Here is a 13,003-nt window from a genome sequence, read left to right on the forward strand (position 1 = left end):
GGAGTTATGCCCAGAATCTCTCCAGGTTTGGCTGTGATGGGAGCCAGTGCTGCCCTGATGCCCTGCGGTGTCCAGGTCCCACTGAGTCCTGCTGTGCGGGCCGGGACTGGTAAGGGAGTAACAGAAAGGAACGTGTTAATTACTACTCTGGGTGGCCCAAGGCGTCGGTCCAGCCCCAGGAAATAGAAAGTATCTGTTCCTCCTATCTCTTCCATTTTAAATCCCAGGTTAGCTGGGCATCTGGGTGACTCAGTCGGTTAAGCATCTGCCTTCAGCTCAGGTCATGATCCCAGGGTCCTGGGATCGATCCCCACATCCGGCTCTCTGCTCAGCAGGGAGTCTGCTTCTCTCTCTCTCTCTCTCCTTCTGCCCCTCCCCACCATTCATTCTCTCTCTCTCAAATAAAGTCTTTAAAAATAAAAATAAAAAATAAACAAATAAGATCCCAGGTTAGCATGTTTGGAAAGTTGTCTGGGGAGTCTGAGGCAGGGACTTGAACTCTCAAGAGACACGGAGGCTCGCAAGGATTCCCCTAAGCATTATGGTAAGGAATGACCTCCTAGAGAGGCACCTTTTATACCTACTGCCTGCCTCTTCTGCTGGACTGTGAGATCCCAGAGGGCAGGGCCCACCCACAGGGAGGGCAGACCAGATGTCCACAGACCTGGCCGTTAGGACCCCTGCACACCCTCCTCCCCACCCACCCCACACTGCTCCCCATCCCAGTCCTGCCTCAGCTTCCCCAGCCTTCCCCTCTTCTGTTTCTGGGCCCACGTGTGAGTCTGAGGGTGGCCGAGCCTGGCAGGTGGAGCTGGGATGAGGCCCTGTCAGCATCCGCCTCCGGCCACCTGTCCCGAATACTCACTCCCTTCCAGACAGCTGGACACCGGCCCCGGAGCCTCTGGTTAAGGGAGGGGGGCGGTGTGGGAAGGTTCTGAGGGAGCCAAGCCAACCAAGGCTGAGGGGAGGCCCTCCTAGCTGATGGGATGCTGAGTGTGCACGCATGGGGGTGGGGTGGGGGACAGCGCTGGGGAGAAGCGGAATTGGGGGTGGGATCAGAGAATGGAATGTGGAGTTCATTCTCCTGGGGGCACAGCTGTTTATTTTGATCTTCCCGGTCAGCTGTTGCATATTCCTTATCTTGGGGCTAAATCCAGACTCCACCTCCCTCACTGTTGCTGAGCAGGGAAAGGCAGATATTGTGGGCTACAGTCCTGCTCCCGCGCTCACCACCCTTGGTTCCCACTGCTCCAAACTGCTAAAATGAATGAGAAGAAATCAGGCACTCCCCCCCACCACTAAAGAAACGCCAGCCCCACCCGTCAGATCCGCTCTGTGCCCATCCATGGGTAACTGGGGCATGACAGTGTGTCATCCAAGGTTAAGACCCACCCCCAATGGCCATGACAGCCGGAGTTGGCCATCCCAGAGGTGCCTGGGTATTTCGGTGTTGTTGGTCCACAGGACCGGAAGGATCAGCAGCCGGTGTTGGCTTAGTCGTGAATATGAGGCAGCGGTCCCTCCCCAGGCCACATCAGGATCTCCTGGGGGCACGCATACCAGATGCCTCATGCCAACTCTTTACCTGGCCTCTACTGTCTCCGAGGAGAGACTATGAAAATCAGACAGACGTTCTATATACCTACGGAAACACGACTCAAAACCGTAACATTGTTCATGTCATTACAGAGCTGGAATATTTGGGAGGAAAAAAATAAGAAAAAAATCACGCATAGTTCTACTGCCCCAAAAAACCACCACTGCTAACACTCCGGTATATTTTCTTCCAGTCTCTTCTGTGTGCATGTGTGTCTGTGTATGTGTGTGTAGAATATATAATTGCCATATGTTGTGTGTACAGTTCTGCATTCTGCTTTCCCTCACATGATGTATCATTAATTCTTGTGATATCACGTATCTTTGCAATTGACTTTTAAAAAAAGATTTATTTATTTATTCTTGAGAGACAAAGAGTGTGCATGGAGGGGAGGGGCAGAGGGAGAAGGAGAAACTTAAGCAGATCTGTGCTGAGCACAGAGGCCACTGTGGGGCTTGAACTCATGACCCTGAGATCACGACCTGAGAAAAACCAAGAGTCGGGCATTTAACCGACTGCGCCACCCAGGTGACCCTGCAGTTGACATTTTTAATGGCTATCTAATATTTTCTTTACCAGAAATACCATATTTTGCTTACTCATGCTCTATTGTGAGGCAAACTGCTTTCTGAAGGGAGAGTTTACCACGTGACAAGGCCACCAGTAGGGCAAGAACATGTCCAGTCAGGTCCACTATTGTGCAAGGACACCACTCACTATTAGACATAGTTTTTTTCTTTCTTTTTTTTTTTTAAGATTTTATTTATTTGAGAGAGAGAGCACAAGCAGGGGTATGAGGCAGAGGGAGAGGGAGAGCAGGATCTCCCCTGAGCAGGGAGCTCAACGCGGGGCTCAATCACAGGATCCTGGGATCATGACCCGAGCCGAAGGCAGATGCTTGACGACTGAGACACCCAGACATCTTTTAAGGTGCATAAGCCAGGATACCTTTTGTAGACTCTTCTCTTGTGGCTGTCAAGCATCCAGTCTGCTTTCCTACAGCACTGCCACTTCCTTTTGGGGGACTCTACTCTTCTCTAGTACAAATCGGGGAGCCAGCCTGCCTACCTGCACCACAGACACGGCACGGCCGGCCCCTCCATTCCCACCATGCCTGGCCAGGCAGAGGTGTGACCGCCCAGCTCCTGGAATCTTCCTGCATGGCCCTCTGCCCGGCCCTCAGGCACTTTATCAGTTTCTGTCCATTTCCAAAGCTAGTCTTACAGCTTTTTTGGCAAGTCTGAGTTCCCAGCCTTTTTCCAGTAAATTCCTTTTGCCTCATATTGGACAATCTATTTCTTTTGCGAACAGAACTTTGAGAATACTAAGGGGTACCTCACCCACTTAAGAGTTTTTCCAATTGCAAGTCAGGATACTTTACTGGGTCCTAAAGTCCTGAAGCTCATCATGACCAGCATTTATTTTTCTTTTTAAAGATTTTATTTATTTATTTGACAGATAGAGATCACAAGTAGGCAGAGAGGCAGGCAGAGAGAGGAGGAAGCAGGCTCCCTGCTGAGCAGATAGCCCAATGCGGGGCTCCATCCCAGGACCCTGAGATCATGACCTGAGCTGAAGGCAGAGGCTTTAACCCACTGAGCCACCCAGGTGCCCCATCATGACGAGCATTTAAAAAGTAAATCAAAGAACAGAATAAAAGAAAATATCAGAAGTACATTATCCGAAGTAAGGGTAACATTGCTTTGTGAAACTTGTTTGATATACGTGTGTGCGCATGCGCGCGCACATGTGTATAAAACGGGTTAAAATGAAAACCTTTCTAGTTTTGGGAAAAACACTGCCCTAATTGAACTTGACTTACTGAAGAACAAATAATGGAGCAATCTCTCCTAGATGTTTTTATAGTTCTCCCCACATCTTTAGAACCCAGGAACGTGTACTTCCTTGCCAACGGCCTGGTATATTTCAAGGTCCACCCACTATCTCTCTCTCTCTTTACAGCCTGACATCTCCCCCTACCCTTCTTTACTCAGTAATGCTTAACAATAACGGACATATTTTCCTCCTGGTCTTTACGTTTCTCTTAATGGCCCCACGATTCTGCGAGCCACACAGGCTGAAACATTCTGGGGAGGTCCTGCCTACTCTCATTTATTCATTTACAGTGGGCACCCATGGAAGTCTAGAGAAGGCACACAAGCCGCAAACGACAACATGCTCCATCTTAGAAGTATGCGTGGTGCCCAGTGGGGGAAGGGCAGAGCAATTTCACAGGGCGGATGATTATTCATTTCTGTTGCTTTTACCTTCAAAATATTTAGCCAAATCACCCCCTTATTTCCATTTCCACTGGCCTCACCCTAGTTTCAATCCTTGTTAGATTTTGCGTAAACTCTCTCTTGCCAACTCTGTTCTACTGCTGCCCTAGATATCCTCTTAAAACAGTCTGATTGTGGCACCTCCACGCTCAGAAGCCTTCTGTGGCTCCCCATTGTCTACAAAATAGAGTCTAAACTCCTCTACCCAATACTGTTGATTTGGCTTCTTCACTACTGTCCTGTGTTCTGTGAGGCCACAGGTTCTAAACCAGTCTATAAGTTCTCCCTTTCCAAACACCTATCTGTCTGAGGCCAGATTTTCTTCACGGACATCAACCAAAACAACACACTGTAGCAGATGAGAGCAGAAGCTGATGCGATAAGTGGGCTGTCTTCTACTAACTCAGGCATTAACAGAGATTTGCAAAAAAAGAAAAATGTAAAACAAAGCCACACTGCTCACTAATTTTGAATAATTTAATAATGTTATTGCTTTATTAAAAAATACGATGCTGGGACGCCTGGGTGGCTCAGTTGGTTGAGCGGCTGCCTTCGGCTCAGGTCATGATCCCAGCGTCCTGGGATCGAGTCCCACATCGGGCTCCTTGCTCAGCAGGGGCCCTGCTTCCCCCTCCCCTTCTGCCTGCCTCTCTGCCTACTTGTGATCTCTCTCTAATAAATAAATAAAATCTAAATAAATAAATAAATAAATAAATAAAATGAGAAGTTAAATGTCATTAGCCACAATCTTCAAAAATAAAAACTCTTTGGGATGCTCAGTAATTTTTTATTTTATTTCATTTTTTTTAAACATTTTATTTATTTATTTGACAGAGAGAGAGATCACAAGTAGGCAGAGAGGCAGGCAGAGAGAGAGGGGGAAGCAGGCTCCCCGCCAGAGCAGAGAGCCCGATGTGGGGCTCAATCCCAGGACTCTGAGATCATGACCTGAGCCGAAGGCAGAGGCCCCAAACCACTGAGCCACCCAGGCGCCCCTGGGATGCTCAGTAATTTTTAAGGGTGCAATGCCCCAGCCTTCTCTCCTCTTTACCTTCACTCATGTCTTTACCTATCTGCCCTAGTGTCTTGCTGGAGTTTTGGGGTTTTCAAAAAATATTTTATTTATTTTAGAGCCAGAGAAACAGAGAGAGTGCAGGGAGGAGGGGCAGAGGGAGAGGGAGAGAGAATCTCAAGCAGGTTCCCCACTGAGCCCCACTGAGCCCACATGACCCTAATATCATGACCTGAGCTGAAATCAAAGGTCAGACACTCAACCAACTGAGCCACCCAGGTCCCCCTGGAGTTTTCAAACCATGAAAAAAATAAGAAAGAGCATACTAAAAATAATTATTGTTATAAAAATAATGGTGTTACAGAAATAGCCATTAATTATTTTATTTTATTTTTTTTTTTTTAAAGATTTATTTATTTATTTATTTGACAGAGATTACAAGTAGGCAGAGAGGCAGGCAGAGAGAGAGAGGAGGAAGCAGGCTCCCTGCTGAGCAGAGAGCCCGATGCGGGGCTCGATCCCAGGACTCCGGGATCATGACCTGAGCCGAAGGCAGAGGCTTTAACCCACTGAGCCACCCAGGCGCCCCAGCCATTAATTATTTTAGAAAGAAACAATATTGATACACAGAATAAGCGTGGTAATTGTTATAGAAATAGGAATTGAAAAATGATTATTTCTACAGTGTGGTTTTCAGCAAAAAACTCAGATTTTCAGAAAAGTCAAAAATTACAAAAGCCACCACCACTGAAAACTATTCCTGGGGCACCAGGCTGGCTCAGTGGGAGGAGCATCCAAATCTTAAACTTGGGGTTGTGAGTTCGAGTCCAACATTGGGTATAGAGATCACCAAAACTAAATAAATTTAAAAAATAAAATAAAATTTCTCCCGAATAATTTCTCAAGCCCACTCCTCTTTTATTTTCTCAAATGACATCTCTGAGAAGAAATTCCTGGTTAATCCATCCAAAGCAACTTCTCCTTCCTTCAGATTGCCCCAGCACTGCCACTCAAACCTTTCCTGTGGCCCAGGGAGCCCATGAGAACCCAGGAGTGAATGCGTATTAAATTTCTCAATGTGCCCCTCTAATGATCACAAATTCAATTACATCCACTGCAGGAGACACTAGCATCAACCACTTAGATATTATTTATACAATGTGGTCCCTTAACTCAAACCCAGCATCATGTTCAACCAAGGACTCAGCCATCTGTTCCAATGGCAACTGGCCGTGTTGGTAGATTCTCAGAGATGGGGGAGAAGGCCCAAACTACACCTCCTATGTTCTATGAGCAGGTTCAGGAGGCTTTAATGGTAATTTTGAGATGGATTTTGTTTTTAACTGACCTTGAACCCAGCACTGCCTTAACTGTGACTCTCCTGTAAATGAGCAATGGATAAGATCTCTGAGCCTCACAGATGTTGCTGGAGGGATACACCAGATGGGTGAGCCCGGGATCCTAGACCTGTGCAGGCCTGCCCTCTGGACGGGGTAGGGTATGGGGTATACATCCTTGGCCAGAGCCACTGCCGCTTTTTGGGTGGGGTAACTTGAAGGTGAAGTTTGTAGGTCCAGTGCGAGGACTCAGCTTAACCCCCAACTCCAGAGGGGTGTCCTCAGCCACTGCCCTGAAGCCACACCCTTACCAAAGCTTGAGTCTGGGGGAGAGAAAGGAAAGAAAAGGAACATTTGGGGGGGCAGCTGGAGGAAAAAGTTGTGCGCACCATCACCGCAGATGAGGCGGCTGTGGTCGGGCTGATTCATCCAGGGCTCCCCAGATAGGTCAGGGCCCCAGCCCCACCTAGCAAAGCTCATATCACCACCGCCCACTCCTCTGTTTCCTGGGTCTTGTGTGACACCTGACCTGACTGTTGGGGCAGGGCTGGGCCATCCTTGCTCCCTCCCTTCCGTCTTGCTTGGCTTAGTGGGCAGCTCTGCAGCTCCAGCCGGGAGCGCTGAGGGACGGAGGAGGCTCTGGGCTTGCCTGGGGAACTTGGACCCACACCATCATAGCTCCACAGAGACGTGCACACACAAATTCACCCTCACACACGGAGGCAGCTCTGGGGCCTACCAGCCTATGTGTCCTGAGGCTGCATTCAGGGCAGTATCTCCACAGAACCTGAGGTCATCTCACACCCACCCTGGTGGCTGAACACACGCATGTGCGAACACACACACACACACAATTACACAACATGCAGGGAAAGTCCCACTCAGGTCAGAGTTCTTTCAGCCCCCAGGCTCTCAGGACTGACTAGCCGTATGACCTTGGGCAAGTTACTTAACCTCTGTGCCTCAAATTCTTCACCTATAAAATAAGGGAACCTCGTGGGATTCTTGGGAAGAACAAATGACAAATGAGTTAATAGACATGCACATTTACTAAAAACTGATCTCAAATAGTACATACTGTCTGCAGGCGCCCACCACAGCACCTGGCTTATGGAAGCATCATGCAAAAAATAGGCTATCACTATCTCCAGAGTGTTTGCTGCCATGTGCCTGGGAAGAAATGAGGGTTCAGAGAAATCCACACAAATTCCCACAAGGAATGCCAAAAATGACTCCCAGAAGCCATATCAGATGAAAGCCGGGGGAAAGGCAGGACTTTCTGAGGATGACCCAGGAAGCACCAAGCTCATGTCCAGCATTTGTAAAGAGTTTTTTGGGGGGCAGTTAGAACCCAAGAGGCTGGTCCTAAGCTGAAAAAGACTATTTCCCTGGAGATACAGAGACCCAAGAGAAAAATTCAGCCCAGTCCTAGAGGTGGAGTCAAGTCAATTCCAAGAGGACACAGAGGCTGCCTGTAGGACTGGCAGGTACCAGCAGACTGGAAGGAAAAAGAGAGAGGGCCCGGGAAAAACCAGAATGTTCTACTCCCTGGCCTATACTCAGCTACCCGCTACATCTGAGAGTCTGTAACCCCAAGATCCTCTCTCACTGTGATGAAAATAGATTGCACATGTGAACAGCCTCCAAGTTTGTGGTTCTGCAATAGATACTGTTTAAAGAAAAGGGACTGAGCTGGAAGGAAGGGGAAACAGGGGAAATGCACCCTTGACTCACAGGGGCCTGGTGTTGGGAGGAAGCAAGCCTCCCTCCCCTCCATAATCCAAAGTCAGCCTGTGATAGCCGCTTGCCAGAAAGAAGTAAACCCTCCCTTGGGTCTTATCCAGACAGAACTGCTCGGCCCCCAGGGGTGAGCTTAGGAAGGAGTCTATGAAGGATAGATGCCTTCCTGGGGACAGGCAGCCTGGGGGGCCCTCTGTACCCCCATCCTCTCTCCCCATGGCTGCCTGGCTCCTCCTCCCATAGCCTCCAACACGTCCAGCTGTTGCCTAAGTTGGAGCCTGAGGTCTGCATCTGAGGCTCTGCTCCTGCCTCCTTTCCCAGAACTCAGGGCCCCTGGGGAGGGGCAGGAGGAGCAGCCTGGAGGGAAGAGAATAGAGGACAGGAGGGAGGGCGAGCTGGAGCAGACAAAGCTGGGGCCAGAACTGGGAGCTTCTGGGCCAGTCCCAATTTCAAGTGTTCTGTCCAACTGTCTGACCACAGGCCAGAACTTGTGGGCTGGTATTTATTTTAGAAAAAAAGGATGAAATGGGAGTCCTAGGTAGAACGGTGAGGAAAGAAACCCGGGCTGCCTCTTGGTTTGGGGATAGCCCGCATGCCCACCTCAAGCAGCTCTGGCTGGAAGATGACTAGAAGCACGTTAGGATGGGAGACGCATCACTTATAAGGACTCATGACCTGTCTGGCACTGGGCAGGGTTTCACGTGCATTAATCTCCCATGCCCAGAGCTGGGGGTGGCCTCTGAAGCCTCAGCCCCTTACTCTGTGTAACAACTGTGCCTCAGTTTCCTTGTCTGTAAAGACGTAACACTAGTGCCGGCCTCGCAAAAATGCCGTGAGGACAAAAAGGAGAATACTTGTTATACAGTAAGCATTCAAGGAATATCGGCTGTTAGGGATCCCCGCAATGATCCAGTGAGGTGGGGACTACAGCCACACCCACCTGACAGATGAGGAAACTCAGTTTCACACTAGCAGGAAGGGACCAAGCTAAGACTCAAACCAGAGTGGTTTGTGTACAAGGCACTGGCTCTCGTGACCTCTCCATGAGAGAAAGCATGAATTAGTGGTTACACGCACAGACTTTACGCCAAATGGCCAAGTCAGACTTCCAGCTCAGCCACTGACCAGCTGTGCGAATGGAAGCCAGCTGCTTAACCCTTGGTGCTTTGGTTTGCTCATCTGTGAAATGGGCCTCCTACCCTATCGTGAGAAGGGAAGACGCCCCTTAGGAAAGGTTTGGAACACTACTAGCGATGGGCTTGGCCTCCACAGTGCCCTCTGGTGACGGGGCTTGGAACTGCACTCTCGGTTCCCGCTCCTGTGGGGGCCCTTGCTGCTCTGGGCGTTTCCAAGGGCGTCGGGGGGCACCAAGCAACCCGTCTCCTCTCCCCCATTCCTAGACAATTCCTGGGCCTCACCTTAGGAGTGGCCATCTCGGGGGCGACTTTCAACCAGAGTGGGAGACTGGCCGCTGAGAGCAAGTGAGGGGCAGCTTTTGAGGCCCCGTAAAGGAGACAACATGGTGTCATGCCTTTGAAGGCTATGAAGGGCCATGCCCACAAGGGCTGCTGGCCTAGCCCTCTGTTCCCAACACACAGTTCCTTCTATCTCAAGGGCAAAGGAAGATGAGGGGTGTGGGGTGGGGAGAGAAGGTGTGGGAGGGAGGGGCCCCTAGGGGAAGGAGTGGCCCCACGGTCTCAGACCTAAGAGAGCATTTTATGGGGGTTGCATCGGGTAAAAAGTGGTTCCCTGGGTCCTCATGTAGATAACTGGGGAAGGGGTGGGGCCGAGGCCCCATGAAACCAGCCTGCAGCTGAAGGACCAGATGGTGCTCTTGGCCCAGTTTAGCAGTCCATGGACAACACACTGGGCAACAGCCCCACCTGGTGGACAGACGGGGATCGCCATGGGCTGGGGAGCAGAGGGAGCAAAGGGATGACCCAGAAGGGGAAGCAGGTGAATAACCAAATGGGAAGTTTAGAGCTGGAAGGGGCTTCGAGGTTTTTTCACTAGCAGAAGCCCCTCCTGAGGTGCCCTAGAGCCCCGCAGCCAAGGAACTCACTTCTTCAGACGGGGATCAGGCAGCTACCTGTTAGAAAGTTCTTAGGCTTTTTGGAAATTCGCCCCCCCCCAAGTCTTCCCTGCACTGCTCCCTACCTAGGAGCTTCCAAAGACAACCTCTCAAATATTTGAACACAGCTATAATATCCTTCCTAAGTCTCCCATTTGCTTCAACCATCCAGAGTTTGATGCAAGTCATTCACCCACTGCATTTTTCCCTCACTTGGTGATCCTTTTTAAATACATTACCTTCCAAAGAACCCCTTCTGATTCTCTATGTAAGCCACCCTTCCCCTAGCAAAGTCATTTGAATTTCAACCTCCTACTCTTCAAGGTCTGGTATGATATAATATTGTTCAGGTCTGATATATATTGATGCTCTGATTTGGCTGTTAATTTAAATGTCAAGAGCACAGGCTCTGAAGTCAAATACACCAAGTGTTCAAATCCGGGCTCTGCCACTTACTAATAACTGTGTGACCTCGGGGAGGTTTCTTAGCCTTTCTGGGTTTCAGCTTCCTCGTCTGCAAATCGGGGACAGGGATATTTACTACCTGGCGTTGTGATGAGTATCAAGTGAGATAAGGCCAGTAAAACACTTGGGACAGCTCCTGGTGCCTCATTCAGCTCCTAAGTGACCATTATAAGTGCATTCCTCTGAGTTTAGGGCTGAAGGGGGTGCTTTGGGGAAGAGAGAGAAGAAAAGGAGAGAAGACCTTCTGGAGTTATGCTGCCTTTCCCAAGCAGTGTGAATGCTGGGTGAAATCCAATAAAAGGGTACCTTGCTTTGGTCTCATTTCCAGAGGTGTCTCTGCCAGCCCCTCCCCAACACCCCCCAACACTGGCCAGCCCCCCTCCAACCCCCCAACATCCGCTGCCTCCACCACCACCAACCCAGCCACTGTAATGGGGACACTGTAATGGCGCAGGTCTTGACAGCTCTTTGAAACTCAGAGGGTTTAAAATTTAAATGTCTTTGAGGTTAAGAGAAACACACCAAAATAAACATACCTCCTGCTGAACAGAGAAAGGGAAACTTGGCAGGCGCCCCAGAACTTTCCCCACCCCCAGCCCTCCCTAAACTTCCTCTTGTGGTTTCTCAAGAGTACAACCTGTTCTCCCCAGCCAAGAAAGCGCCTGGGGCAGGGGGCTGGGGCATGCCAAGGGTTCCACCGCTCCCCACCCTATGACAAGGGAGGAAAGTATGCGTGGCAGAAGTGGCCTGGAGGTCTATATAGTTCTGAATTTCACAACCTGCTTACCTGTTATCTTGGCCTTTACCCCCAACTGCCAGCCTTAAAACCCATCCTCGCCCCCAACACAGGCCTCTCTCTCAAAGACAGATGCACAAGGTGGTTTGACTGCAGGTAAAGGGGGACCACTTCGGGCCTGCCCAGATCTGTGCAGAGGACTCTTGAGAAACACCTAGAGTTCCACAAAGGTAATGGAAAAGCGGCTTGGAATCCCTGGACCCTTGGCCCTGTGGTCTAGCTCATATCCAGGGCAAGGTCCCAGCCTGCTGGGAGGGAGGGGGTCAGATACACGGTGGCAGCTCTGAGATGCAGCAGCTGTGGGCAAGAGAAGTGAACATCTTCTACTGTTTGACCATCTTCTTTACTCAACTACCAGGCTGGGACTGTTTCTCTTGGAATCTAGAATATGAAGGTCTCTGATACTCTTAGATTCCCACCAAATGAGGGGTCCGGGTGTCCCACATCCTCAGATTCTGGCACATCACACCCATGTTGCCTCCTTTCCTGCATCAAACTTCAGTTTGTTCCTCTTGAGGCTTATTCAAGAAAACACACACACACACGGCCTTAAGGAAAGGATACCAGCTCAGTGCTGTCCCTATAAGCCTACTACAGATCTACTGGGGCTCCATGTAAACCGTTACCAGCACCCACACTCAGCTAAAAAGTTTCTCTCCTGCCTATCACCCAAGATACAGGCCCTTTCAAAAACTCCTAAGTCGGGGCGCCTGGGTGGCTCAGTGGGTTAAAGCCTCTGCCTTTGGCTCAGGTCATGATCTCAGGGTCCTGGGATCAAGCCCCGCATCGGGCTCTCTGCTCAGCAGGGAGTCTGCTTCCCTTCCTCTCTCTGCCTGCCTTTCTGCCTACTTGTGATTTCTGTCAAATAAATAAATAAAATCTTTAAAAAAAAAAAAACCTCCTAAGTCCCTGGCTTAAGTGGACATTCTATGTGGTCAGTCAGGGAGACAAACTAGCCTAGGGTTAAGAACAGGGGCTCCCAGGTCAAGTGACCTGGCTTTCAATCTCAGCTGTGCCATTTATTTCTGGTGTACTCTTTAGAAAAATGACTCACCTTCTCTGTGCCTAGGCTTTCCCATCTACACAGTGAGATAATTCTAGTGCTGACCTCATAGGACTTAGGGAAATTAAATGAGGACATTACACTCCAAACATTTAGAAGGGTGCCCCACAGTACTAATAAGCATTAGCTGGTATTCTGAACCCTTGAGGGAAGGAAACAAAAAAGAGGCACTAAGGACCAAGGCAGTCATGGTCTCAAGGACTAGGATCCTGCTGGAATTCTCAGAGATGCTTTTGACTGGAAGTTCCAGGCAGAGTAGAAGCTCTGATTTGTTTACCGTTATGTCCCCAACATGTAGCCTGTGCAGAGTATGGCCATAGCTAACAAGTGGTGAATGAATTAATCAAATGTTGTATCAGTCATCTCTCCAAGGAGCCCAGGAATTGACAGAGAAGAATCTGCAGGGACACAACGGGAGACCTAGTTCTCTTCACCCGTGCGTGTCTGATCCCCAAGAGAACCGAGGTGGGGGCACAGAGGAAACAGTGGAAACAGTCCTAAGGTCCAAGAATGAGGAATGGGTACCCCAACATTGTGTGGATGGTCACATAACTCTCGAGCAGACTCCCAGCTGCACGCAGCTAGGAATTCCTGGATTCTTAGGGACCAGCCTAGAAACTTGCCTATCCCTAAATTTATCCTG

General features: G+C 49.6%; 1 protein-coding gene across 5 annotated transcripts in view; it reads right to left on the reverse strand.

The window, feature by feature from the left end:
- Positions 1-13,003, reverse strand: part of CCND3 (cyclin D3) — an 85,928-nt gene that overhangs the window by 70,741 nt on the left and 2,184 nt on the right. The gene's annotated exons all lie outside the window — the stretch shown is intronic.

The sequence above is a fragment of the Martes martes genome (genome assembly GCF_963455335.1).
Source record: "Martes martes genome assembly, chromosome: 6".
In the NCBI taxonomy this organism is placed as follows: domain Eukaryota; kingdom Metazoa; phylum Chordata; class Mammalia; order Carnivora; family Mustelidae; genus Martes; species Martes martes.